This window comes from Pleurodeles waltl, chromosome 10 (genome assembly GCF_031143425.1).
Source record: "Pleurodeles waltl isolate 20211129_DDA chromosome 10, aPleWal1.hap1.20221129, whole genome shotgun sequence".
NCBI classification, from domain to species: Eukaryota; Metazoa; Chordata; class Amphibia; order Caudata; family Salamandridae; genus Pleurodeles; species Pleurodeles waltl.
In genome coordinates this window covers 928,347,516-928,374,886 of record NC_090449.1, presented here as the reverse complement: position 1 = coordinate 928,374,886, position 27,371 = coordinate 928,347,516, and the positions used below count along the sequence as shown (strand labels likewise).

General features: G+C 43.9%; 1 long non-coding RNA gene across 2 annotated transcripts in view; it reads left to right on the top strand.

The window, feature by feature from the left end:
• The first annotated feature begins 5,281 nt into the window (after nt 1-5,281).
• The window catches only part of LOC138262032 (uncharacterized), a 1,156,543-nt gene continuing 1,134,453 nt past the window's right edge, over nt 5,282-27,371 (top strand). For both annotated transcript variants that reach the window (XR_011199189.1, XR_011199190.1), the window contains exon 1: nt 5,282-5,433. This is a non-coding gene — a long non-coding RNA (uncharacterized lncRNA). The remainder of the gene's footprint in view (nt 5,434-27,371) is intronic.

Genomic DNA, 27,371 nt, shown 5'->3' with positions numbered 1-27,371 from the left:
ACGGGGGAAAGAAGAGTACAGAAGAAGATTACAGACGAGGAGCGAGGAGGAAGAACAGAAGAACAGAGAAGAAGAAAAGAAGCAGGAGCAGGAGAGAGGGTGAGTAGCGCGGGGCAGAGCGAGGGGCTGGGAGGGGGGGTACTTACTGTGAGGTGGGTCTCAGGAACTCAGGAACCTGGAGGGGCTGCAGCGGCAGGGGGAGCGACCTACCCTTGGGTCAAGGGTCGCTACCACTGTCGCGCAGCGGCCGCCATATGAGGTAGGAGGGGGGGGGAGGGGTCAGGTGGGGCGAATGGGAGCTGGGGGGCAGGGGCGTGCAGGAGGTCGCGGCGGGAAAGCGCGAGGGAGGGGGGGGGACAGGTAGAGTGAGAAGAGCTGGGGGTGGGGGGTTTAAGGGTGGAGGGGGGTGAGTGTTAGGAGGTTTAGGAGATAAGGGAGAAAGATAGGAGTAGGGTTGAGAAGATAGGGGAGGGGGGGTTGTAGAGGTGGGTGAGGGTGAGAGGTAGAGTGAGAGGATAGGAAGATAGGTAATAGAGGGGGTGAGGGAGGGGGGGAGAGATAGAGAAATAGATAGAGAAAATGGATAGATAGGGAAATCGATAGATAGGGAAATAGATAGAGAGATAGGAAGATAGGAGGAGGTGGAGAGTGGGGGAGTTAGATAGTGGGATAGAGAGATAGAGAGACAGGTAGATAGGAGGAGTGAGGGAGGTTGATAGTGAACGGGTTAGATAGGGGAGATAGAGAGGGGGATGCGAGTGGGGGAGGGGGATGAGGCAGGAGCAGGAGGGCAGGCGCGGGGAGAAGAGGACGGAGGAGGCAGAAGAGCCGACGGCAGAAGACAAGAAGAACAGAAGAACAGAAGACAAGAAGACAAGAAGACAAGAAGACAAGAAGAACAGAAGAACAGAAGAACAGAAGAACAGAGGACCGGAGGGAGAGAAGAAAGGAAGATCAGAAGACCAGAAGGAGAGAAGAAAGGAAGACCGGAAGAACACAGAAGAACACGGAAGAACACAGAATAACACAGAAGAAACACAGAAGAACACAGAAGAAGATACAGAAAACGAAGAACAGAGGGCAGAAGACCACAGAAGAAGATGAGGAAGAAGAGAGGAAGAGTGAAGACGGGGGAAAGAAGAGTACAGAAGAAGATTACAGACGAGGAGCGAGGAGGAAGAACAGAAGAACAGAGAAGAAGAAAAGAAGCAGGAGCAGGAGAGAGGGTGAGTAGCGCGGGGCAGAGCGAGGGGCTGGGAGGGGGGGTACTTACTGTGAGGTGGGTCTCAGGAACTCAGGAACCTGGAGGGGCTGCAGCGGCAGGGGGAGCGACCTACCCTTGGGTTAGCGGTGCCCCCGGGGAAGGGATCGCTCCGAGGAGCGCCCCCGGGGCACCGGCAGGCCCAGCCTTGGGCCAGAGCGTCATCGGAGCAGGAAGGAGAGGAGGACGCCTCTCCCTCGCCTGCCCAAGCCCTGGAGGGCTCTCCTTTGATTTGGGGGCCGGGGCGGTAGCCTCACCGGAGGCTCGCCCGTGCCGCCGGCTCCCTTGTTGGCCCCCTCGTGGGCCAGTGGTATTTTTGGAAGTCTAACCCCTGTGTGAGGGACGGTGGAGGCCCGGGGAGACCCCAGGAGTTCGCGGGTCCCTGGAGGGGCCCATTTTCAACCCGGAGGGGGTGCGTGGTGCCCCCCTTCTCCCTTGAGGATTTCCCTGACTTGGGCCCCCCTCGTGATGGCAGGTGGAGGCCCCCAGTAATCACGGTCCCCAGGAGGGGCCCGTTAGGAGTACCGAGGGGGAGTGTGCCATCCCCCTCACCCAGAATTGTCAGGAGGCCCCCGTTTTGCGCACAGGATCGCCGGGGGCCCCATTTTTCACCTTCTTCGTTCCTCAGGCACTGGAGGTGCCTTTACCATCAAAACAGGTACTCCCTAAAAGGGGTCCATATATATAATCTCAAGTTCTTCCTACAGACTTTGGCTGATTGATATATTGCCTACCTGTTCTATGATGCTTTAACATATATATGCAAATGTTCCTTTTATGGGCATGATTTGCTAATATGTTTCCCTAACTTGCCATATGTTTTCTAATGTTCCTACTATGGTTTTTTTTTTTAATGATATTCTTATGACAAGTGTTCTAATGTGATAACGTGTTTCCTGACTACTGCTTATGTTGCAGAATACTGAGTAACCTGTGTGTTATGTGGAACTACTGCTAATTTGCAGAGTAACTAATGTGTAACGTTCTGACAACTGCTAAGGTAGCAGGATAGTACTGATATGTGATGTTTTGTCTAATAATTATGTTGTGTACAATACAGTATATTTTCATATAATCTGGTGTTGTGTTTCCTTTGTGGTGGGGATATTGCGTCACATGTGTTGTGTGTGTTGTGCAAACGCTTTACACATTGCCTCCGGGATAAGCCTGACTGCTTGAGCCAAGCTATCAAGGGGGTGAGCAGGGGTTATCTTGGACGTGTAACTCCCTTGCCCTGACTAGAGTGGGTAAATTCTGCCTGGCTGAGGTGCATACCCTAACCAACCAGAAACCCCATTTCTAACAAATACCATATAATATATCAACAAGGTATGTCTTTGGGTTTGAACATTGGTTTTCTTGGTATGCCGTTCACTAGGGTCACTGGAATGTATTCATATATTTTGTGCACTTTGTGGTATAACTATTGACTTATAAAAAAAATCTATCCATTTGTTATATACAATAAAGTTAGGACTACCTGTTTCCATAACTATATGGAGCACCAAATAGCTGTCTGGTAACTCACCTGGCACCGTGGCTAAAGCCAATTAAACACATTGAAGTGAGTTTCTTTGGCAATGTTTTTGGCCATGTGAACTGGTCACATCACATTTTGGGTGATAGCTAAGACATCATACTAGACATTGTAACTATTGGCTCACTATTATATTTTGAATATTATTTCACAGCCTTGAAAAAGTCGTTGTTACGATGAAACACGTGTCGGCTGTTTGTACATGGAACATTGTAGCTGATTTTCTGTTCAACGGATATACTAAAGAAGAAGAAAGGACAATATTTGGAATAATTGGATGTGCCGTGGTTCTCTCAATCCTATTTATCCATTGTGGACCAACTGGCTCATAACCTACACACCCTGTGGCTGGGTGTGGAACCACCCTGGCACTCCTTGTAATTCATGTATTCAGGTTTCAACATTATTGACTGTTTCGTATTTACATACAAGCAAGGAATTTTCAGAAGTGCGCACCATTGTAGTACACAGCCACAATTCGACTTTGGGGACACGTGGGTAAAGGCGCGCTGAAGCAAATGGGGTGCCCAAGCCGGGAATTCCCTTAAAAGAGGGAAAAAAACGCATCAGACGGCTCACGCGCACCAGGTGCGCAATCAAAGATAAATATAAGACTGCGAGGCTGCGCAGTCCAGGCTCCCAGAAAACAAACCCCGCTCCAGTCAACGCAGGCGGCAAGCTGCCCGGTGAACAAATCTAACGAAAAGCAAAATGAAATACCAATGTTACATACACATGGCAGAAAATCGAAAATGAAAGCGCGCGAGACGCACATACAGTGATTAAACAAAATCAACACAATTTGTCTCCGGTCCTGACATAGAATGAAAATTTTTCTAGCTATCGCGTTTAGAATTTTCAATTCTATTAAGGACACGGAGGCGAGGATTATCCTGACAATCGTTATTATGTTTCTGATATGTTTATACTTTGTTTTTTCATAATGTTGTTATGAATTTGAAACAAATCGTTTTTATTAGAATTCTCACCCTGTTATTATATTGTGTAAAAACAAATGTGTGTTGATTGTTTTTTCTGCTCTATCATATATGAGACAGTGTTAATGGCTCGTTATTTTTCTTTATCCTAGGTCAAGAGGATGAATGATTCAGAGTCCTTTGTTCGGATTCCACTGAAGATCTTTCTTCTCCTCCCACGTTGTTGATGGGATATTCATCCTCCTGATTTGGAAGCTGGTTGTTCTTCGGTTCTGGACTCCAGGTTCATGTGTGACTTTTTCGGCATTTAGTGCTGTATATCTGACTTTATGCAAAGACAGAGGAAGAGTCTTCGTGTCAGGAAGGTTTTCTAGGGTTGGACTCTATGGTTGTTATGATACTATGGTGGGTTCATGGGATTTGTAGTTTTTTGTTAAAGAGCTTTCTAATTGGCTGCTGAAGTTTATTAAAGCATAGAAAAAGAAGCATAATCTGAGCCTCCATCCTGACATAGAATTGAGACTTTACCTGACTCTGATTAATGCTTCTGACCTTGCTACTAGGGAACCAGCACTCAAGGGGCGACCCAGGATGAAATTAGCATGAGAGGACCCACCGGTGTAGTACCACAAGGGAGAATCACAACCAGGTTAACTCACTTGCATATTAAATTCGCGTGTGCGGCATTTTGTACTTTCTTCCAAACAATTTATAAGTTTGCGGAACGAAACTAACGCAAGAAGCATGTGTTCGTTTCAAACCACATACGTCGTAATCATGGCCTGTGCGTTTACAGTGCAATATGTGTACTGTGTAGTAGCAGGGCGTGAAATAGAAAGAAACTGTTGCATGGTCTGCCTTTTACATGGAAGTACCTGCACTCTCTCAATAAACATACTAAATCCATAGCCCGGAAGTGACAGTACTCTGAGATAAAATATGTGAATATACTTGCCCATTTAAAGCACGGTACTGCTGTACAGTGCTGCACATTGTATGTAGAAGAATGAGTGTGCTGTGCAATGAGTAAAGTATGCCTGTTGTGTTCCATGCATGCATAAAGCAGTGCGGGTATCACAGTGCGTGAGCAGTGGACGTGGGGTGTGTAGAGTGTGGGCTGTACACAAAATGCGTACGGTTGTGTGGGTTGCACTGAAGACAGAATGCAGCACGATGTGGGTGTTGTATCGTAAGCGCACCGTGGGACTAGCGTACTGTGCAGAATCTATGCCCCATTGTGTGTTGTACTCGAGATGCGGAATACACCACAATGCGTGTGCAGTTCTGCGCGAGCTCTGTGCAGCCCGTGTGAGTTGTGCAGAATGTGCGTGGTACAGTAGGCTGCATGCATGCTGTACAGTACAGCAGGCGCGGGCCTGACGCTGGCAGCCCTCCTGCCCCTGCGCTTGTTGTGAAACTGATCCGTGATTGTTGGCTCAGCCAGACTCTTCCTCTCTATTGAGTTACTATATTTAGAAACTCCTACTTGTGTCGCCACGGGCTCTGATCACATCGCTCCCTCTCTCTCTCTCTGACTCTCTGCAGTTTCAAAACACCACACCACTGACTTCTCCGCGCGCGTTTAGCATAACCATGTAATTTGGAGCCGTGAACCAGGCAGGGGCAACTTTCCCGCCGATGTACAGTTCTCAATGGGATCTGGAGCACTCGGGGCAGCGCGCGGATAACGTAATGAGGTAGGTTCCAAGGAAGCCAGAGCTCTACTCCCGAGATTTAGCACATGAATGAAGCCTTTACTTGGGTGCGGAAAGCATCAATGAAAAGAATTAGCGGTTTGACTGGAGCCTGCGCGCAGGGTAATGTCTGTGTTTGTTAGATCAGATGCACATAGTCTCATTTAAATGATAATTTATCAGTCAGAAGAAGCATTCCGTCTGGTTGTCGACAAGATTTATTGTGCATTATCTGAGGAGACTGCGCTGATCAAGGGCTGCAAAAATAGTCAGGTACTGCAGGAAATGTGACCGGCAGGCCTCCGAGACCAGTCGGATCACATCTCACGCCGCGGGGGAAAGTTCAGCTGAAAAGGGAAATCGACTGCCAAGCCCGCGGAAGGCGAGCAGTACATTTTATGCTCGTTAAAGCCGGCGCTGTGATTAAACCGGACTCTGAGGTGTCATCCGGGATTTGGGGGCAGGAGACGGGCAGTGTAGAGCTAGCCTTTAATCCTGATGGATATTGGGATGAAATGAACCCGCGTAAATCGAAACAGCCTTGTTTTGTAATTGCACTTTTGAAACAAATTGTGGCCGCTCCCTTTCGGTGTAAAACACCTGGATCAGCACCTACAGTTGTATAATGAGCCGTGCAGTGCCCGACAGGGAGCAGTGTGTCCGTGATGATGGGTTGAAAATCATGCCTGCTGCTTGTTTCTCAGCCCGGGTGGTTTTATGGTAGTTCTGTGGAAGGATGCTAAGAGATACTGCAGTTTTGCATTACAGTTTTTACAAATCATAAGTAAATCCCAGATTTGCATCGTTGGCGCCGTTAGGCTGACTAGCGTGCTCTGTGAATTTTGTTTTTTCAACGTCAGCTCACTGGAGAGAAATATTTCTGAACGTGTTTTATTTAGAGCAACATTCACTCGGAGGGCAGATGAGTGATGTGCACTCCACAGGAATTAACATTATATATGAGTAATGCGCAGATTGAAAAATAAAAGGGAAATTAAGTCATGAAACCGAGAGAACATCTCAACAGGTTCTTCAATTTAAGAATCAGCGTCATCTCTACGTGAGTGCTCGTGCCTGTAGGGAGCGTAGTCTCAGACCTCGTCTATAGGTCTAGGGACCTAGCCCTAGAAGTTTGCAGCGTGTGTTGTCTCATAGCTTTGCACTGATGCTTGGAGGCAGCCCATGAGTCAATGCACATGTTTTTTGTGTCCAACTACTTATGAATATCAAGCCCAGCTTGTCAGCTGGTATTTCTGAAATAGATACCCTTTTCACACATGTACATAACTTCTGTGGTTGTAGGCGTACTTCGGGGTTCTGCCATGTATCGGTGAAAAAACTGAGATCCTCGGTCTGGCTGTATTCTCTGCCTGTGTTATCCACCCTTTAGGGGTGACCAGGTGCCAAAGAGTTGATATTTGACGTATACCTTCTTAACAGGTCTCATGTTTGAACTGCTGTGTTTATGTGTCCTTCCTGCTAACATAGCATAAATCATTATAAAATGGCTTAATATTCACTGAGAGTATAACTGTCATGTCTCCTGCCTTGTGTGTTTCTTGGAATTATCACGTTGGAATAATGACAACATTTAACATGCATTTGTAATACAGTTCATAACGAGAAGGCATTTCTCACGAGTAGCTTGCTATCTACCATTGAAGACTCAGAGGGCAGCTTGCATTAACTTTTCACTAGTGATGTATAGCTTTGAATCAATATTTGCATGGTTTGATAAGAGCAAAAATGCCATTTGCACTGATCAACGGAGCAAAAAGTACATTGCCCAAGTATTTGTGGTGCAAAATGTGCCCCAGTCCATGGGTCCAAATCCCATTTTTGCTCTGGCTAGTCAGTTCCCAGTTGCACTGGCCGCTCTCTTCTGCGTGCTTGCAGAAATATTCACTGTCAGACTAAATTAAATTAACTTGCAGCACAATATACAGATGCCAGGGAAAATGAAAATGTAAATAGCCAGTAGCAGGTTAAACGGATCCAGGTATTGTTAATTATACTGCCGTAGCAATGCCATTAACCTGCAGGGCTGGTTCTTCATCCTCAGGGCTTCTGTCTGAAAGAATCCGAGCAATACAGCGGTGAGTGTCACCCTAAACGGCTTGCAAGCGGATAGCTAATGGATCGGATAGGGAGCTACTGAGATGTTTAAGTGTGTCAAAGAGTTCTACAATACGAGCTGTATGACTGATATGGGACAACAGTGCTTTGTTTGTAAACAACACATACATTCAGGGGGCTAAAGTTTGTCAAATGAGCCCGCTGCCCATACTGCTGGATTCTGAGTTTGCCTCTTGGTAAAATTGCTTAGTTTTAAATCCATCTCATGCTGATTTCTTCCACCACCCTACACATCACGAGCTCGCTCTTCGTTTTTCTCCCCTGGTCACTGTATTCATAGCATTTTCTTCCCTTTTCTTCCTCCACTTTCTGTCTGTCTGTGTTTCTCTCTCATTCTTGTGAAAACGTTTTATAGTTTTATAGTATTTGGATTTTATTATGGCACTAGATGGTCTATTTAATTTTTAACTTCTGTTTTATGTGATGTTAAAGTATATGCAATATAATCTGTTATAACAGCTGTTATGCACATTGAGTTTCTTGTTTGGACTTGGGGCTCAAGTGTTCCATCCAAAGTTTGGACTATTTTATGAATAGAAACATGTTATTATGTGTATCTTTTATGGAATTACATTTTTTACGAAATAAACACTTTACTACTCGTAATGAAAATGTCTCTGTTCCAAAAAATGAGTTCCGGTGATCACCACCTGCATCAAGCGCACAGCATAGTCAATGGACTCACAACAATTAATTTTCCTTTAAGCAGAGTAATCATTACACCTTAGCACCAACACCTTATAGAAGTGTGTTTCGTTCCACATGTGGTTGTGATCCCTGAGTAGTGGCTGAAGTTAGCTGGTATGGAAGAGGCCAAATGATCTACCCCGGTTACTAGTGAAAAACATTCATTCTTCAAGCCTCAGCTAGCTCATTGTGTTCAAGATGTGTGACACCTGTATGAAAGAAAAAAACTGTGTTGACCATTTCATATTGTCTGGTTACCTGCATTCCAAGGGTTTACTGTAAAACCAACATTAGAACTGCATCAAAAGGCAAGAGCAAGAAAAGACTTGTTAATCAGCGCTTGGTCGGTGCTTAATTTGTAAATAAAAACGTGCCGGTGCCCAGAGCCCTCTTGTTAATTACGTGGCTGCTGCAATTAAATGTGGGAACACAGAATACTGAGACAGCGTAATCCTGAAGCCACCTGGGGCCTCTGTAATCCATTTACAGCCACACCCTGCACCTTCAGCTTACTCTTGCAGATTTCTGCTTTCTCCCATTGTGACGCTGTTCGTTTTTTCACTTCCTCCGTCTTTCCCATGTGTCTTTTACTCGCAGTAAATACATGAGGCAGAAAAATAAGCGCCAGCCCTCAAAAATAAGTGGCGGTGCTTCCAACCCGCAAACAACAAGCACAAATTAAGCACAGCAGCTTGGTCCATGAAGGTTTTTCACATGCATGTGTATACACACACATAGACACACATGTACCTGTGCGCACCGAAACATACATTACGTGTGCGCACCGAAACATACATTCATCCTGTAGTCATATTCTTTATATAAAGGTATGCTTAGAAAACAAAAAAGTAATATGTAGACAGTAGTAAATCAAAATATGGTTGATATTGCAAAATTGCATGCAACCTATGCCCAGATTCGCCTTTAGCACATATTTATATATGCCTTGAGCCATGTAACATTACCGATGCAGTCAAAAAGATCAGTTCCAGGACTTCACTAATAGCACAACCTTTCTGGATTAGGCCATTGGTTAGTCAAATGACCTGGTTGATCCTGCCAGCTGAGACTGCTCAGTTCAAAGAATAAGCAGTGCACATGTGATAACCTTAGCACAAAGAACCTGCAAGTTGCCCATTAAATCAGTTTTGGTCCCTTTGATCGCCGTGCATGTTTGGCCATCAGCTCATTTAATAATGTCTGTATTTACAACCAAATAATAATGCAAGCACGCAGTTGCATACATATGAGGAAACACTAATGAGATAGTCTTGTGTGAGCTACAAAAGTAAACTAACAATTCAAGAATGAAGGTTTATACATAACACCTATGTGAATTATGTCACCAAAGCATCTAAAAATAAATCCTAAATAAACTGTATTGATGGCACTGGAGAAAATTATGTTAATAAGCTAAATCTGTTTTTTGCCTGATTACTGACTAAGAAACATAATGAAAAAGCAAAACAAGTAGTATTCCACATTTTGTGGTATTTAAACTATATTTATTTTAGGTGCACATGTAGTCAATATTTCATTTTAGTTCCACATTCCTTCTCATCCTAACCTCACATCGTTGCTCATACTGGTATATGACAAGACCAAGAAGAATTTGGCTGCATTTAGGCTTGTTTCTGCTTCATACATCTACAACTCTGAATGGATTGGCATTGAAACCCACATTTTCCCTTTATAATGGAAGTTTGGGCATTTTTGTGGCCACATATCCATTGAATCCCTGGTCTTAGTAGTCCTGTTTTTGAACCTTTGATTTTTGTCAGAGTTGCAAGGACACCGTTTTCAGGATGTTCCACATCTGGCCACATGTTTACTGTTAGGTACTTAGGGCCTGATTTAGATATTGGCGGACGAGTTACTCCGACACAATTGTGACAAATATCCTGTCCTCCGAAATATAAATCCCATAGGATGTAATGGGATTTAGATTTCAGTGGGTGGGCTATCCATCACTGTTGTGACAGAGTAACTTGTTCGCCAAAATCTAAATCAGGTCCTTACTGTTGGAGCAAGCACAGTTCTTGCTACGATGTTATGCCAGTTGTATCTTCAGCTACAGGGCTAGCATTGGATTTTTCATGCACTTTAGAAAGTTTAGGCCAGGGGACATCCCACCTATTTACATAATATTTTCAAAGGGCATGCTCCACTGTCTATGCATGTGTCCCAGAGGATTGAAGGCTTCTTTTTGGACGGTGGGGTGTGTTTATTCAAACAAAGCTCTGCCTCTACCAACTTCTTTTTTACAACACCTTTCTTTCTGTCTTCTGTTACAGTTTGAGACGTGGCTTCTGAGAAACGCTTTTACTTGAAATTCATCATGTACTGTGCCATATTTGACCTATTTGTGTCAATGTGGGTGTGTGTATTTTAAGAGCACTTGTGATAATTCTGCATTATAAACACCACCACAATGTTTTACATTTATTGCTACCACACTGTACCGCATTATAAAACATGTGGGACTTCCAAATGTATAGTATTTTATTCACAAACATGAAAGTGCAAAAACGATAAAGAGGACAAATTCTTTCAAAAGAGAACTCCCGTGAACATCCTGTGAAAAACACATTTGTCACAAGCCAAAACCTAGAAACAGGTTTGCTCATGTAAGTGTGTGTAATGTGGCGGGGAGGAGTAATGTCAGATTGCTTTAAGATTGCCTAGTTTCTTCCACAACTCACAGTAATCACCACAGCCTGACACTCCCACACCACTACACTGTTCAGCACATTGTTCAAAACTCTTAACAGACACTGTGCTGGTCAGTTTTACCATTTAAACAAAGACATGTTGGAGAGTCACAACTGCATCCTTTGTCTATCCAACAGTTTCGTGAACTGCACTAGGTGGAGGAGGGCCATAGTTCTCTATGGAACCCTGAAAAGGTATTCCTTTAACCTTCCAAGGAATTTTCAACTGCAGATAGTCTCTGTTTTCACTCTCTTGCCAATGTACCTCTGTTTTTAAGGCCTCACCTAGGCAGCACATGCGCTGTCTCTTCAAGACATGCTGTAGCTACGCTGTGGGTTTACAGCCTGCTCATCACAACTAATTTGTTGCTCTGTGTGTCCTTCACAAAGGTTTGCTTCTCTGTGGTCAATGTTTGTTATATGTATCTCCATTTTGTTTGTCAACCCCTCCTGCAGAGCATGGGGCTATTACTTGTAGTCTTGCCCTTTTGTGCAGTAGGTTTGCTTAAGTGCACTATTTTTAATTTTGTTTTTGCCTGTGTTTTCAAAATGTCTGTTTTTCTTCCTGTACGTGTTCACCTGCCAGGAGCCCAGCAAGAATTGCTATAATGTTAATAAACTTAGTATTGGCATTTGTCATTTTGTTGCAGTGCTGTATTTTTTTTTCAATCAACATTTTTGTGGGTTTTGCCATTGCTTTATTTTGTTTCCGATCAGCATGCATTTGCATTGTTTTTTTTGTTTTTTAGGCCTGGGGAGAGCCGATGCTGAGCCCCATATCTAGTTCCCCAATTCCAATGTTGGCAGCTCTGGATGTTACACTACATCCTCTCTCCATTATTTTGTTTACGATCAGCATGTATCTGCATTGTCTTTTTTTGTAGGCACAGGGAGAGCCGATGCTGAGACTTGAACCCGGTACCCTAGTTCCAAAGTCGGCAGCTCTGGATGTTATGCCACATCCTCTCTCCAAATATTGCTGGGCATGGGCATCATCCCAAATATTCTTTCATTGTGTTTGGCAGGTAGTGGCTGAGTTTCAATATTTATTTATTTTTCACTTGAAGCAAGCTTCTGTGATGGCCTCTTTCTGTTACTATTGCTACCTCAGAGCAGTGGCTATGGCACTCATTGCTCCTGTCTGTGCGTGCCCAGAGCTTACTGTTTGTTTCTGCTTGTTAAGGCAGAGTTTCCCCTAAAGCAGCCATAAGTTTCAAAGGGCTATGAGAAGCCGCATTGCTCCCAGTCATTGTGTTGGAACCTCTGTGACTGAATGAAAACATTTCTAGGGTTGCAGCTGCGAGTACAATAGGATTAATTTGTCCATTGACCAACTCACTTTCACTTCTCTTGTCCTCTTTACCCATCCTGTTGACTAACACCTTCTCTTCCATTCAACCCAACACACCCTCCTGTTGTCTCCTCCTATTCTCCCTCCCCCATCCGATTGCCAGAGCCAAACTCTTGTCCATGGGTGTGATCTATTACCTTTGCCAATTCTTCTTTCAATATTATTCAAACTCTGTTGGTTTTTGTTGGACTTTTTGCCTTACGCAGGGTCATCCCCAGTCTTTTTGCCTCCTTCCTCCTGGTTTTTCTGACCTCTCGCTGTTGGCTCTAGGACTCTGAGCACTTTATCAATACTGACCAGTGCTAAAGTGCAGGTGCTCTCCCATCTAAAGTTGGTATGATTGGCTTATACCTACTTGGCATATTTTATTTACCTATAAGTCCCTTGTACAGTGGTATCTCTATACACAGGGCCTGTAAATTAAATACTACTAGTGGGCCTGCAGTGCTGCTTGCGCCACCCACTGAAGTAGACTTTCAAACCTGTCTCAGGCCTGCTAGCACAGGGCCTGTGTGCACAGTTTTCTGCCACAGGGACCTGGCATCTAAATTTACTTGCCAGGCCCAGAACTCCCCTTTTACTACATGTAAGTCACCCCTAAGGTACGCCGTAGCTAGCCCTATGGGCAGGGTGCCATGTATGTAGAAAGGCAGGACATGTGCCATATTGCATGGCCTGTCCTAGTAGTGACAAACAGCCTAACTTGGTGTCTCACTGCTGTGAGTGCTGCCTTCTCATAGGATTGCATTAGAAATGCCCTGCCTTATGTGTAAGGGGTATTGTCTGATTTATGAGGGGTAGCGTAGGCGTGTTTGGTATGGTTGTGATGGTGATAATAAATGCTGCTTACTGGTGTGGGTGTATTTTTTATTACTATCACAGAAATGTCACTTCTAGAAAGTGCGCATTTATCTATGCTTATGACTCTGGTGTTTTGCAGCTTGTCTCCAATCCACGTCTGGCCAGAGTGACAGTTGGGGCTTTGTGCATACTTTTCAGACAGCCTGTACACAGGGAGGGTGGAGGTGTCACAGAGGTGCATCTGCATACTGAATAGTCTTCCTGGGCTGAGAGAAGGGAGAGGTGGGGCACACCTGCATTTGTAAAGACTGTGCCCTGGCCTCACACAATAGGGTCGTTAACCCCCCACTGATGTTTGGAGCCTGTGCTGAAAGGAGAGAGGGGGCACTCCCAGAACCAGTTGTAACTGGCTGGAACCTCCTCTCCCTACCATTGTAAAACACTGTAAGAACTGAATATTAGTACAGGGGAATTTTCCCCACAATTTGGAGACTCTTGGAATCATCTTGGAACTGGACACCAAAGGCTGAAAGGACTCACCAGGAACCGCCATGGACTGCTGCTGCTGTACTGACCTGTGACCTGCCTGGTCACTGTGAAGGACTTGCCACTTGCTGCCTTTCCCTTGTGCTGGCCTGTAGCTGGGCCCTCCACCTGAGGACCTTGTCTTAAGATTCTGCTCCCCAGGGGCAGGGTGCTGTGGCCCCTGACCCCTGCATCCATTTCTTCATGAGGGGTGCTTCTCTGTGGTTTGCATCGCACTTATGGAGCCTTGGGAGCTCGTATGCTCCTGACTGCATTGTGCCCCTTTAAATAAGATCACCGCAGCGGCCCGGGAAGCTGGAAGAACACACGCGCACTGCATCGGGTGCAGGCGAGTGTCTGCTCGGGCCTCAGGAGGGGTCCGATCTTCTTGTGGCTTCACAGAAGGACCAGGGGAAGGCACGGGGAGTGCCCTCTTCCCCCTGGCCTCAGCGTTAGGGGCAGGACGCTCCTTTTCTGCTGTTAGGTAAAACGGGCATTATTGTGGGGCCCCTCCTTGGTGGAAGGGCCAGTGGAGGCCCGGGGGGCCACCAGAGATCGCGGGTCCCGGGAGGGGCCTGTCATTAAACCGGAGGTGGTGCGTGGTGCCCCCCTCCTGCCCTAAGTTGTTTTTGCTGGCTTTGACCCCCCTCGTGAGGGCCGGTTGAGGCCCTGGGGGGCCCCCAGTAATCACGGTCCCCAGAGTGGCCTGTCTATAAAAGAGAGGAGGTGCATGTCGCCCTCCTCGGACCCCAGAGTATAAGGGAGGCCCCCGTTTTGCACATAGGAGCGCCGGGGGCCCCATTGTTCGCCTCCTAGGCACTGGAGGTGCCTTCATCCAACCAGGTACTGTTTAAAGGACCAATATAGTTGCAATTTAAAGTTCTTTCTACAGACTTTTGTTTGATTCATATATTACCTACCTGCGTTTGATGTTTTTACATATGTGTATGCAAATGTTCCTTTTATGGACATGCTTGCTAATATGTTTTTCTAACTTGCCATATGTTTTCTAATGTTCCTACTATGGGCATTTTATGAGATTCTTATGACAAGTGCTGTGATGTAATAATGTGTTTTCCTGACTACTGCTTATGTTGCAGAATACTGAGTAACCTGTGTGTTATGTGTGACTACTGCTAGGTTGCAGAGTAACTAATGTGTAACGTTCTGACAACTGCTAAGGTAGCAGGATAGTACTGATATGTGATGTTTGGTCTGATAATTGCATTGTGTACAATACAGTATATTTTCACATAATCTGGTGTTGTGTTTCCTTTGTGGTGGGGATATTGCGTCACATGTGTTGTGTGTGTTGTGCAAACGCTTTACACATTGCCTCCGGGTTAAGCCTGACTGCTCGTGCCAAGCTACCAAGGGGGTGAGCAGGGGTTATCTTCGACATGTAACTCCCTTTCCCTGACTAGAGTGGGTAAGTTCTGCCTGGCTGAGGTGCATACCCTAGCCAACCAGAAACCCCATTTCTAACAGTTCTTATGTGTTAGAGCCACGGTCAGGGAAAAAGGCTAGTCTGTGACCCTCAAACAGCAGGTCCCATTTGCTTGGAATCTGCTTCCAATGCCTTTCACCTGTCTCCTAAAACAGTCATGCCAAGGATTTGAGTGGATCCCACTCCCTTAATAGTTAAATCTATTTAAAAACCCATATTGACATTTGTTGTTAGCATGTTTTGTGGTTCTATTGTGAAAACCTAGCTTGGAAAAGTCAAAATGCTGTGTTTTATAGCCTTGAGTAGGGTTGTGCAAAGTTAGAAAGATTTTCTTGTCTGAACTTTGTAATACTTTTTAGAAAACATCATAAACGAAATAACATTCACAAATAAGTGGCAGAGCTTTTAAAAAAAAAATAAGAAAATGAATCTGCAGAGACTGGTTTTGCTCATCCCAGAGGGAGAACTACAGGCGATGTTTTGAAAGTATGTAAAACTTCTCAAACTTCAAATTATAAACAGTTTGTTAACTGCACTAAATGCTTCAATCATGCCCATCCTTAGGTATGACATCAGTGCTTACCTGTAATAATAAAATAATCCAATATTTTACAATTTGCCTTTAATAATTTACCACCATTAAGTTCTGACATCACAGGCCACCTACCAGAGTCAGAATATAGTGGTTAAAAGAACTCCTTGCACCTGCCACAGTTAAGTAGACAATCTCTTTCTAAAATGTTTTCCTGTGAACATTTTTTCAGTATTTTACTTTCCCCAGCAAATATGGAAGCATTTATAGTCCTGGCTAGTCAGTATTCTGCTGCAGATCACGACAGCTGTGCGGGAATCTATTGCTTATTAAAACACATCCTAAAACAGGCTTTGGAGGCGGCCTACAAAAATTGGCTCAGTGAATGATTTGAAATAAATTATAAGTTGCACAATCCTTTGTTTTATATCGACAGTTGTGTATGACACACAACTACCTATTTGCACCCCAAATTTCTCGCTAGACGGATCTTGATAACTCTGACGTGCATTACATAGTGTGTGGGTGCAGGTTGCATGGTATTATAAGGAATAGAATACCCCTCACCGCACGTGAAACAACATTGGAAATCACTTCAGTGTTCTATTACGTTTTGAATGAACTCATTACTCAACCTCTCTCCGGTATACAGTCATACATCGCCTTAGTGTTTTACAGTAACATTGTTACTAAAGGTAAGTGGCACTTCATTACATATAACGTTTGGACCTGTAGGTCAACATATGATCACTTACAGTTGTTACCTGTAACTATTGTACTATTTTAATGCAAACTAATAAATGAACATTGCAAACACCGGAGGTAGCTAATCAGAGGAGCAGAAAACAAATTCATACTCCTGCAAAACAACAGCAGTATTTTAATACGTCCCTCACACAAAAACAGACATATACACATGGACATGGACACAAACACAAACACATACTCTCCTGTGACCCCCTCCCCCATAAAAGCACTGGCACTACTAATTCAAAGCTCTCTACAACACACAACACTAGCATCAAGGAGAATGCCCTTTGAATGATGGACAGAGCTAGCTACAGGAGATCTACCTTCACTGCATATAAATCCAACCCACTAGTAAGGATTGCACAGAGGAAGGAGGTTAATAAAAAGGACACTCTCTGGAGTCCAGCCTGATTGCAGAATGAAACTTCTCTCACAGATGATTTGGCATTTGAACACCAACGTGACATAGTCAAAAGGGAGTCGGACCACAGATTTTGTTCAAAATTCAAAATTGAAGCCTGTACTGAGCTTGCTGAGTTATTCTTGAAATTGACCAGATTATGTACCATCGAGGTGGACAGAAATAGTTTACCCAAAAAGTAAACCATCAGAAAAAAAGCATTTTGAGGGCACTACATCCCAGCTTAGCTACACTGAATGTGCTGCTTAGAAAGCGACCCCCATAGATGTTTTGCTGAAATTTAATGCTTTGCAGTAAGTAAACCACTACTTTAGACTGTTCTGAGTGAAGCATACACATTGAAGGTTGACCTAACCTTCACTAAAAGAATCAGGTATTATGTAACCTTTCCTATTCCATGTGCAGACATTGCTTTTGAGAAACTCTATGAGAATCTTGTCAAATATATTCAGTTGTAAGTGTTTCTCTGTTGCTTTAGTCTGATTGGTTAAGAACCTGTGAATCATGTGCTACTCTAGTAAATGTATAAAATCCTTTGTTCAGATCCCTATATAAGAGTGTGACCCATTGATGTAAAAAGGAGCCCTTTCCTTTTGCTTTAGAAGGCAAACCTATGCTGCATTGCGTCACCATTTTGTACTCTGTATTTTACTGCTCGGAACCTTACTTAGTTCTTGATTGTTTCTGTACCTTAGCTGAACTTTTGTACTCTGATGTATTGGCAATTTGAGCAGTAGGTGTAACTAAGAAGAAGATTTAACTATAAGTGGTTGCTATTACTGTAGTCAGGAATTATGCTATTGCAGTTGGAAGAACTGCAAGGCCATGAGTAACCACAGGTTAAAATTTACTTTCGATTACTTTCAACGGTGGTTAAAAGGACAGGCCCTGTATTGTGCTGTACAGCTTTTCAAATGCTACTATTAAGACTTTAGCTTTTATCTTTGAGGGTCCTTTGTGGGCTTTAAAAGCTGCCCTTTTATCAAATACAACGCCCAGGTATTTTATAGGATTTGACAAGTTCAACTTTGGGGAGTTTATAAACCATGCCCCTTTTCTCCTATATCTTGAGTAGTCCACTACAATAATTTTGTTTGTTTCTAAATTGATTTCAAGCTGATTTGTTTTGCAAAATGATCCTAGAATAGCCAATTGACATTGCAGGCCTATTGAAGCCTTACCCGTTAGAAGTGTATAATTGCATACTGTAAAATGGGGATGTGTAGTTGACCAAGCATCAGCAGTTACGTAGTCAAAAGGTTGAGTCAAGTCTGTTATATATAGGTTGAAAGGTATAGAGACCAAAAAGCAACCTCTTTTGAGACCATTCGATGTAGCTATTTTCTTTGAAATGGCTCCTTGATTCTCAATCTTGATTCTGATCCAGATGTGGGAATATAAAAGCTGGATCACCTTCGGGATATGCAAATAGATTACAGGGTTTGGTAAGTTTACACCATGGCAGTGACTTAGATATTTTATCAAAGCTGATTTGAAGTCAATAAAACTTGTGTAAAGTTGAGATTTTGCTTTGACAGTTTTAGATTTCAAGATTGTTAGGACCAGTACATTTCATTCAGCCCCCATTTGCAGGTGAAACCTGGTTTGATTGACAAAGGGGAATTAATTCAGATTTTCCACATCAGAGGTGGGTAGAAAATCATGATTTTATTAAAGACACAGAGGCCAATGTTATGTATAAACTCTTTATTGCCACTCACAGGAGCAACTAGAATTTTCACTTGAGAACTTAGAATAAAAATCCAAATAACATTCTACTCCATTATATAATCTGTAACTCAGCAGCCGTCTTCCTTCTTATGCAGTGAATACATTGAAAACAGATCCATCCTGCAATTCCAATCAAAGCTCCTTGGCTTAGCACTTCCTCGTCTTCACCAATCTTCTCCCTATTTCCTGAATTCATTCATTCCTGAGACACACATTATAGGGTGGTTTTCACAGACTGGGTGGGATAATATTAGGCTCTGTGCCTTTAATAAAATCATTATTTTCTACCCACCCCTGCTTTTGAAAATCTAGATGTTATGGCAAGGCACGGAGGCCAATATTATGCATGTTTAAAGTCTTGCCATAATATTCCTCAGAGCACACACCACTGGTTTAACTTTTTAAACACAGAATCAGCAGGCCTATGTGCTGCAACCAAAATGCTAATTAAACTTCCACCTACCAACAAGGCCTTAGAAACCATAGCCCCCACTTGCAGAATGTGCAGCCCTCTTCATAAACCCTTTAACCATTCTTGCTAGAGTTGGACTAGACACTGGCTTATAAGGATATCGAAAATAAATCACAAAATGTGTTTCTTCTTGTCCTCTCAAACCTTCAATTTGCTCCTCATACTCACACAAACACCATCCCATACACAACTTTCCGGTCTCCTCTAAAGTTTGGATTAAAAATAGTTCTAGACAAAGTCTTAGGGCCTGATTTATATCTTGATGGTCTTACCGCTGTCCTGCTGCGGCGATGGTCCCATGTCTCTCGACCTTTTGTATCGATCCTTTCTTGTAAAGTTCTTGTACCTCCTCCCTTGCCATGTGTTTCCTCCTTTGAAAACCTTAAAGCCCTCGGTCTGTTTGCCAGCACAGGTTTTTCTACAAAATCTATCTGATAACCCTGAACCATTTGTAATACCCAGAGTTCTCCCACTACTTCATTCCTTCTTCCCAAATATTGGGTGAGTCTGCCCCAGTTTTATAGAGGTACAGAAAGGGTCTTTTTCCAAACATAGCTTGTTGCCCCCTTATCCTTCTGTCTCCCCTGGTTCTTCCTCTTCCCCTTGCTCTTTGGGGATAAAATCCTCACAAAAAAATGCCTGTGTAATTACACACCTGGGAAACTGACCCCACATTCTCCTGGCCCCTACAAAAACCTTTTTTTTATCCGTCTGTCCCCTCTGAAGAGAGTTTAAGTCTCCTTCAAATTTAGCCAACTCCTTCACAAATTCATCACCAAACAGTAAGCTATTGGTACCCCTCCCTGACTCCTTACTTGCAAGTTCTGCCAGCTTAGGATCGATTTTCATTAAAAGGCTCTTCCTGCATTCAATACATCGAGCCGCATTGGAGTTTCCTAATAAACATACAGCCCTTTGCACCCACTAGTGCATTTCTTGAACATCCAAAGATGTCTCCTGTAAATATGCTTTACTTATCAAAAGTTTTAGTTAAGGGACCAAAGACATCCAGCAAACTACCATGCCATCGTTTCAACCCTTTTTCACGACCTTTCCTTGGATCATTTCCTGTTTTGTTCAGACGAGTCAACACTTTTAGGGTCTAGTTCTGGTGGCTAGAGATGGTCTTGGACATTCATACCGTAATCTTGTCCTTCTGTAGGAATTTCATGTCTTATCCAGAACTTCACATACTGAGCCACATGATCTGCTGGAGCCCACTGATGGGATAATATGTTGAATCATATGAGGTTCGAACATATAGGGCCTTATTACGAGGCTGGCGGTCCTTCAGACCGCCATGGCTGTGGCGGTAGGACCACCACATTACGAGGTTGGCGGGCAGACCCACCAACCTACCGCTGTCCCTGCCAAGATCAGTGATCCTGACAAGCTGACGACGGTCCTGGTTGTAATCAACCAGGGCGGCCCCGCACTCTCCGCCACCCTGCTGATTACAACCTTGTGATCTGCCAGCCTTTTCATAGCGATCTGACTGCCATGAAAAGGCTGTCGGAGAACAAGTGCAGGGGGCCAGAGGATGGCCCCAGCACTGCCCATGCCTATGGAATGGGCAGTGCAGGTGTCACCCTGCCTAGCACCCTCGAAATATGCATTTCGAGGGTGCTGGTTCCCCCTGAATGCAGCAGCATTGCCACCAGCTCTTTTATGAGCCGGCGACAATGCTACTGCACCTTTCCCACTGGGCTGACCAGCGGAAATCTTGGTTCCCGCCTGTCAGCCCAGTGGGAAAGTCGCAATGGGGCTGGCAGGGAGGTCGCATGGCGGCGACCTCCCCGTCGGGAGTTTGGCAGACAGATGTTTCTGTTCACCAAACTCATAATCAGCCCCATAGTCTCCAAGATGATCCTTAACCTCCTTTTCCTGATCTGAACTCCCAAGAGTTCTCTTTACTTTCTTTCTTACAATATCCTCATCATCTGTGTCCCCCATATTGGAAAAGCATAACATTAGTAGGTCATCACTACTAGATGACTGTAATGTTCTTTCAAATTTGAGCTTTTTTCCCTTCAAATATGCTTTCTTTCCATCTGCACCTTACATCCCTCATGCTAACCACATGCCTTAACTGTATCCTCTTACACAGACCTAAACTGTTCCTCCTCATTTCTGTGACCAGAAATGTTTCCTTTTACATTCTCCATGCAGACATCAAGCTTCTGTCCTAAATAATTTGCCAGAGAAGAAACTCCCCTGTTTACACATTCATGTACCCTGTTTTCCAGACTTTTATTAACCTGTGAATCAATTAATCAATCAATCAGTGCTTGAATAGCGCAACTACTCATCCGCTAGGGTCTCAAGGCGAAGGGGGGAGGGGGAAAGTGTAGCATTTACTGATGAGGTGGTCCTTAAAAAAGCCTTGTTTTCAGTTCCTTCATGAAGCTGAGGAGGGAGGTGGTTTGTATGATGTGGAGAGAGAGGGCGTTCCAAGCAGTGGGTATGAGGTAGGAAAAGGAGCGTCCTCCTGTTCTGGTTTTCCTGATGCGGGTACATCTGCGAGAGAGAGCTGGGATGAGCATAGGATCCTGTGGGGTACGTGGAGGTTGAGTCGCTGGTTCAGGTAGGCTGGTCCCAGTTGTGGAGGGCTTTGTGTGCATGGGTGAGGATCTTGAAGGTGATTCTTTTCTCTATGGGAAGCCAGTGATGTGTACGCAGGTGTTGCGAGATGTGGCAGTGTCGAGGTAGATCAAGGACCAGTCTGGCGGCGTTCTGGATGTTTTGTAGTTTGCGAGTGAGTTTTTTGTTGATTCCCTCCACGTCACTCATACTCAATAAAATCCCAAATTTATCACAGCCTCTCTCCTACAACATACTAAACCTCTTACCACCAAGACTTCAAAAATCACAATCTTTCTATCATCTTGTTTTGAAAAAATGATGTTTTTCTTGCTAAAACCACATAGACCAACATACATCTTTTCACCTCTTCCGGAAACACCTTGCTGAGTGTAACTGACCAAGCGGTCTTTCTGAGCCCTAGATATAGCCTCCACTAAAACAATAATACCTCCCAGTAGAAAACCAATTCAAAATGGCTTCTCCCAATGGAGTCACCTAAAGCAGCCCAAAAAGACAAACTGCTTCAAGGCTTAGGAAAGTAGAATAATTGGGGGTTACTCGAGGGAACTTAGACCACCTGCTCATACTCTGCTTAAACTGTAAGTGATAAGTCTAATTTTATATATTGCTCACATCCGCCGAACACATTTTGGATTGCATGTTTCTAAGAACTCCCCTGGAAACACTGACAGTGCCACCACAGGCTTCAGAATGCCAAAGTCACATCAGAAGACGCGTGCTGGCATTGCAGTTAGAAAATTGAAGGTGTGCGCCGTCAGATGGTAAAAGCATGTAAAGAAATCCTAAAAGCATACCAATATCTCCACCTCTCAAAATATCAACAAGCCCAAACCGCCATGCAGACATCTAAAGGGACGTCAGCATTAAAACTTCAACAACAAATCACAAAATGAAGCATCTGCTTTCCTCCTCAGTAGAAATCGTTGAGGAAATGAAGCAAGGTGGCATAAAAATACCTAGAGGCTACCACACTTCAAAATAGTCTGTTTCACTCCAAAGAAAACAAAGCCAAATGGGGTAAAAAAATGCCTAAGGCCACTGCGTTATAAAAATAGATTAGGGGTGAAGATGCAAGATACCACACATACAAGGAACTACGGCACCCAGAACTCTACATATGCTGGGGGTGCAGCTACCATACTATGAATAACTCAACCATACTTAACACACATTTACTTATCTCATAAGTGAGCAGCAACAAAGAAAGATGGCTGCTGGGTTACGGTTTATATAATTGAGTAGAATGTTATTTGGATTCTTATTCTAAGTTTGGAAATGAAAGTTCTAGTTGATGCTGTGAGTGGCAATAAAGAGGTTTATGCATAATATTGGCCTCTGTGCCTTGCCATGAATTTCAAGTTGTTACAGCAGTCTTCCAGATCCTGTAGGATGGCTTTTGGAAAATATTTTACTTCAGTGTCTCTTAAAGCTATTAGCCTGTAGTGTAAAGGATCAGATGGAACCCTTTCTTTGAAAATTGTTTGCAAAATTAAACCACACGATGATTCTGGAATGAGATGAAAGTAGATACATAAATTGAATAACAAGTTAAACCACCTTGAGGAGAAGGGCAGATTAGACTTGAAAAGAGCTGATGGAAGCCCATTGGGGCCCAGGCAGTGGCGGCTCCTCCATTAGGGCGGTGGAGCCGCAGTAGTAACTGCAAAACCTTTACAAGAAATCAATAATTAACTATGTTCTTGTAAAGGGGCAGGGCCACGGGGGTGACAAGCAGTGAGGGGGAGTGCAGAACACTCCCCCCAGAGTGCATGTGTGTTTGGCCGGCCATCTCAGGCCCATCAAACACATATGTGCAGTAGGATCTCTCCAGCCCAGCAACACGATTGCCTGGCTGGAGAGAGTATGCACAAGCTCCCAGCCTGCCTGGGAACGCCCTGGCTGGGCGCTCCCAGCCAATCCTGATGCTGCTCTGAGCAGCCTCTGGATTGGCCACAGGGCAGGCTGGGAGCCTGTGCCTACAGCTGAGGAGAAGGAGGAGCAAAGTGGAGAGCAGCGGTGCGGAGGTAAGTGTTTTAATTTTTTTTTAATTCATGGAATGTTTATTTCCCCCCCTCTCCCTCTCCGTGTGCCGCCCCACCCCTTTGGAACCTGTGAGCCACAACTAGGGTTCTTCGTTTGCCAATGATCGTCTGCATTTGTTTGTCATCTGTCCATACTGTGTGGGCTTACTTTGTATTGCCTTCATTTGATTATTGTTTATCCATGCTGTCAGGGCTTGCTTTGTTTGTGTCACTTTGCGAATATCTGGAGCTGTGAGAATGTGCTTAGATGGATCCTGTTCTGAGCTGGATTTTTAAAGGAACTGCAGGAATGGATCCTGGTTGTTTTCTGTGATGTTTTGCTTCTCGAGGTCTTGGCAGTTCTTATCTAGCTGTTTTATCAGTTTCCAAAATTGATTACTGCTGCCTGTCTTGGTTGCACCTGGTAGCAGCAACCAATACTTATTAAAGACTGTTTTCTGTGCTCTCCTCACTAGTGTTTTATACTTTTTTGAGATTATTCATAGTTTCAATCTAAGCTTCATTTTAAGACATTTTTCTCACACTTCTCAAATCCCTGCTCCCTGCCAAGATTTTTTTTGTTTTTTTGAAGGTCGTTATTGAACCACCTAAACTAGTGGTTCAAATGACTAATTGATTTTGACTACATTGAATTAATTTCTGTTTGGCTGAAATTCTTAAAACAAAACCTCTAATACTGAAACTTTATTGTCTGTCATTTTTGTTGGACCAAATATGTTCTACCTTACTGTTATTCAAAATTGCCATCTTTAACTTCTTAAATTGAGACCTGTCCAACAGAGAGCATCAAAGTCTATCTAGGGACTACACCACTCCTCATTCACCAAGACACACTTTGGGCCAAGATTGAATGGGGATTGCATGCCGTCATTTTTTATGTGTGTGTGTCGGGGGGGAGGGTTACTGTCTCTATGAGAGCAAACTCTCCTGGGTTATGTGGGATTAAGAGGATTCTGTTAGAAGGCCTTAAGGGAGTTTCTGGGGACTTGCTGTCTCTTTAAGGATTTTCTTTTCAACTGGCATATTGAAGTATCTGAAATGGGAAGGTGTTTTGATTACCAGCACGTGTATTATCTTCTGTTGTGGGGGATTGTTTAGTAGTTAAAGGGGGGCCAATGACTCCCTACTTGGGATACTGCAACAGCTTAAATAATTTCAGCATATTAATATAGTGTACATAAATAAATAAGCAAAATATACAATTGACAATTGTAATGTGTAGGAAATTTTAATAGGAGGCTAAAAATTAAGTTGGCATTCTCATATTGATTTGTGTGACCAGTGCAAGTGCATCAGACAGAGTAAAACATTGATAATGAGTTCAATTAAATTTAGAGAAGCTCCAACTGCCTCAGTAAAATTTTGATTTTTTCATATTTTTCCGTGGACTATTTTTCTGTGGACTATAATTCATGTATTTGTTTGATGAATGTTTGCTTCTGTAGTTCTGATTATTGTTTTGAGGTTCAAAACATCAAAATACCTTAGGTCAGGTTCCTCGCATTCCAATAATGACTCACTGTGGGTCCCTGGGTTCCAATAATGATTCAGTGGGTGTCTACAGTTTCCAGTAATGATTAGGTTTGGATCTACAGAATTAAGGAGTTTAAGAACCACTGGTGTAGAGGATTCTATATAGACACAAATCTTGTTGTGGGATTCCTTGCTGTCATAAGGGACTTTCCAGGAACATTTACTATGTTCGCACACAATAATTTAGTGGTGCTGTTCATTAATGAAAGAGGTTATTGCTGTCTCCATAAGATGGACATGGTCTCTCTTCCTCATATCTTTGATAATCTGCTTTGTGCATGTTAAAGATATCCGTGGATTGGGTCACCTATGTAACTGATCTCTTTCTGTCTTGTGTGAGGTCATCCTAAGGTTTCATTAAATACTGGGGCACTGTGAGGCAGTGTGTGTCTCTTTCAGAAGATCTCTTGCCTCTAATTAAGTGTCCCTAAACTGTTTCTGGGACTCAGGATGTCATTCACCAAAACTCTCATTATAGGAATCTCTTGCGGTCAGGTAAGCATTTGTAGTGAATCCTAATTCATTTTAATGGGATAACAGGAGTTAGCTTAGCCTCTGGCTTGCAGACTCGTGCCCCCGTCACCTAGTGACTTTTAACCTACTTAGCTTGCTCTGTCTTAGCCCATTTATTTATTTATTTCTTCTAAGATGGCTGCCTTGTTTATAGTTAGGCCACTTGTTATGGGTAACATTATCAGTGTCACCGCGCCAAGGCGTCAAGATCAAGCACCAAAGACAAACAAACAGTAGGTGTTCACACTTAGGGATTTTCCCTCTCTATACTTTCGAGGGATTGTTTATATTAATTGCCGTCCCAAGCATGTCTGTTATCTATTGTTTAGGAACACACCTACGTCAGGGGTCCTTCTAGATTTGTATAAATACATCACACTTTAGACAGATAATCAGAGGGATTCCGACCAGAGGGCATCGCCACCATCGCTGATACCGATGCTGCAGTCGTCTTGACGCTGACCGAGGCTTCGTGTCCCTGCGGAGTCTGAGATAGAGACCTCATTCCAAGGTAACAAGGGTTGGGGGCTCCTCTCATGGACATGGCATTGGCAGATTAGGGTTAACAAACCCAGCTCTCCCTTAGGTAGGAGGTTAGGCCTTACACATTAGGGTATTAGGGCATATTACATCTCGTATATCTTTTCTACGTATTGCAAGATGGTGGGGTCTTTGTAATAATGACTCTCGTCTTCACAATTCTGTTTCTTGCATTATTCATTATCCTAATCATTGCAGCCCATACAACTTATTGCAAATTGCAGATATGTTAAATAAAAAATATTGAAACTCTACTGCATCAGTATTTGATCGATAAATCGACACCAATCTGCAAGGTTTATCTAACAGCGTGCCTCTCATCATTACAAAACGACCATTCGGATCCACAAGCACCTTTTCAGTATGCCATTGCAGCCCCTTCCGGATCAAGATCGCCACGCCCGTGCATATTTCGAATACAGCGCACCATGCCACTCACCAATAAAACCAGCTTTCACTTGGTGTTTCGAGGCCGCCACCAGATGAGTCTCCTGCAGCATACAGATGTCTATCGCATGCCGCTGCATGGAGGTGGATAACAACCTCATCTTACGCCGATCATTCTGCCCGCGGATGTTCCAAGTGAGGCAGCGTACAGGCGTCACGCATTGTTGCACCATCTAAGCAATCTATCGAAACACACCTCTCCCCAGACCATCACAAAAAAGGCATCGACGACATGAAGTGGAAAGGACAGGAGAAAAGGAAAGAAGGCAAGGAAGAAAACCCGACCCCCAAATCGGGTCAGTACTACAATCCCACCCAAACCCAAATACAGTTCCCACAACATGACAATAAACAGCTTGAATGGACTCATCCAATGGGGCGTCGGCAAGGACATCTGAAAACCATTCCAAATGAGATTGGTGGGCAGGGGTCTCCCAATATAAGGCGTATAGCAGTACAGACCGCCCCAACATGTAAATCAACAACAAATTCACGGGCCACAGGGCACCGGGCAAGGCAGAGAGAAGAAATTCAGTCATTGTCAATAAGAGCATCGCCCTCTCTGCCGTCAGCCCGCGGGCCCTCCGACGGTGCCTTTTTGGGAACAGATTTAGCATATTTAGCAACCAGTTTCGGGTCAGTGAAAAAGTGCAGCTTGCCCTTGTGCTGCACTCACAGTTTAGCTGGATAAATGAGGG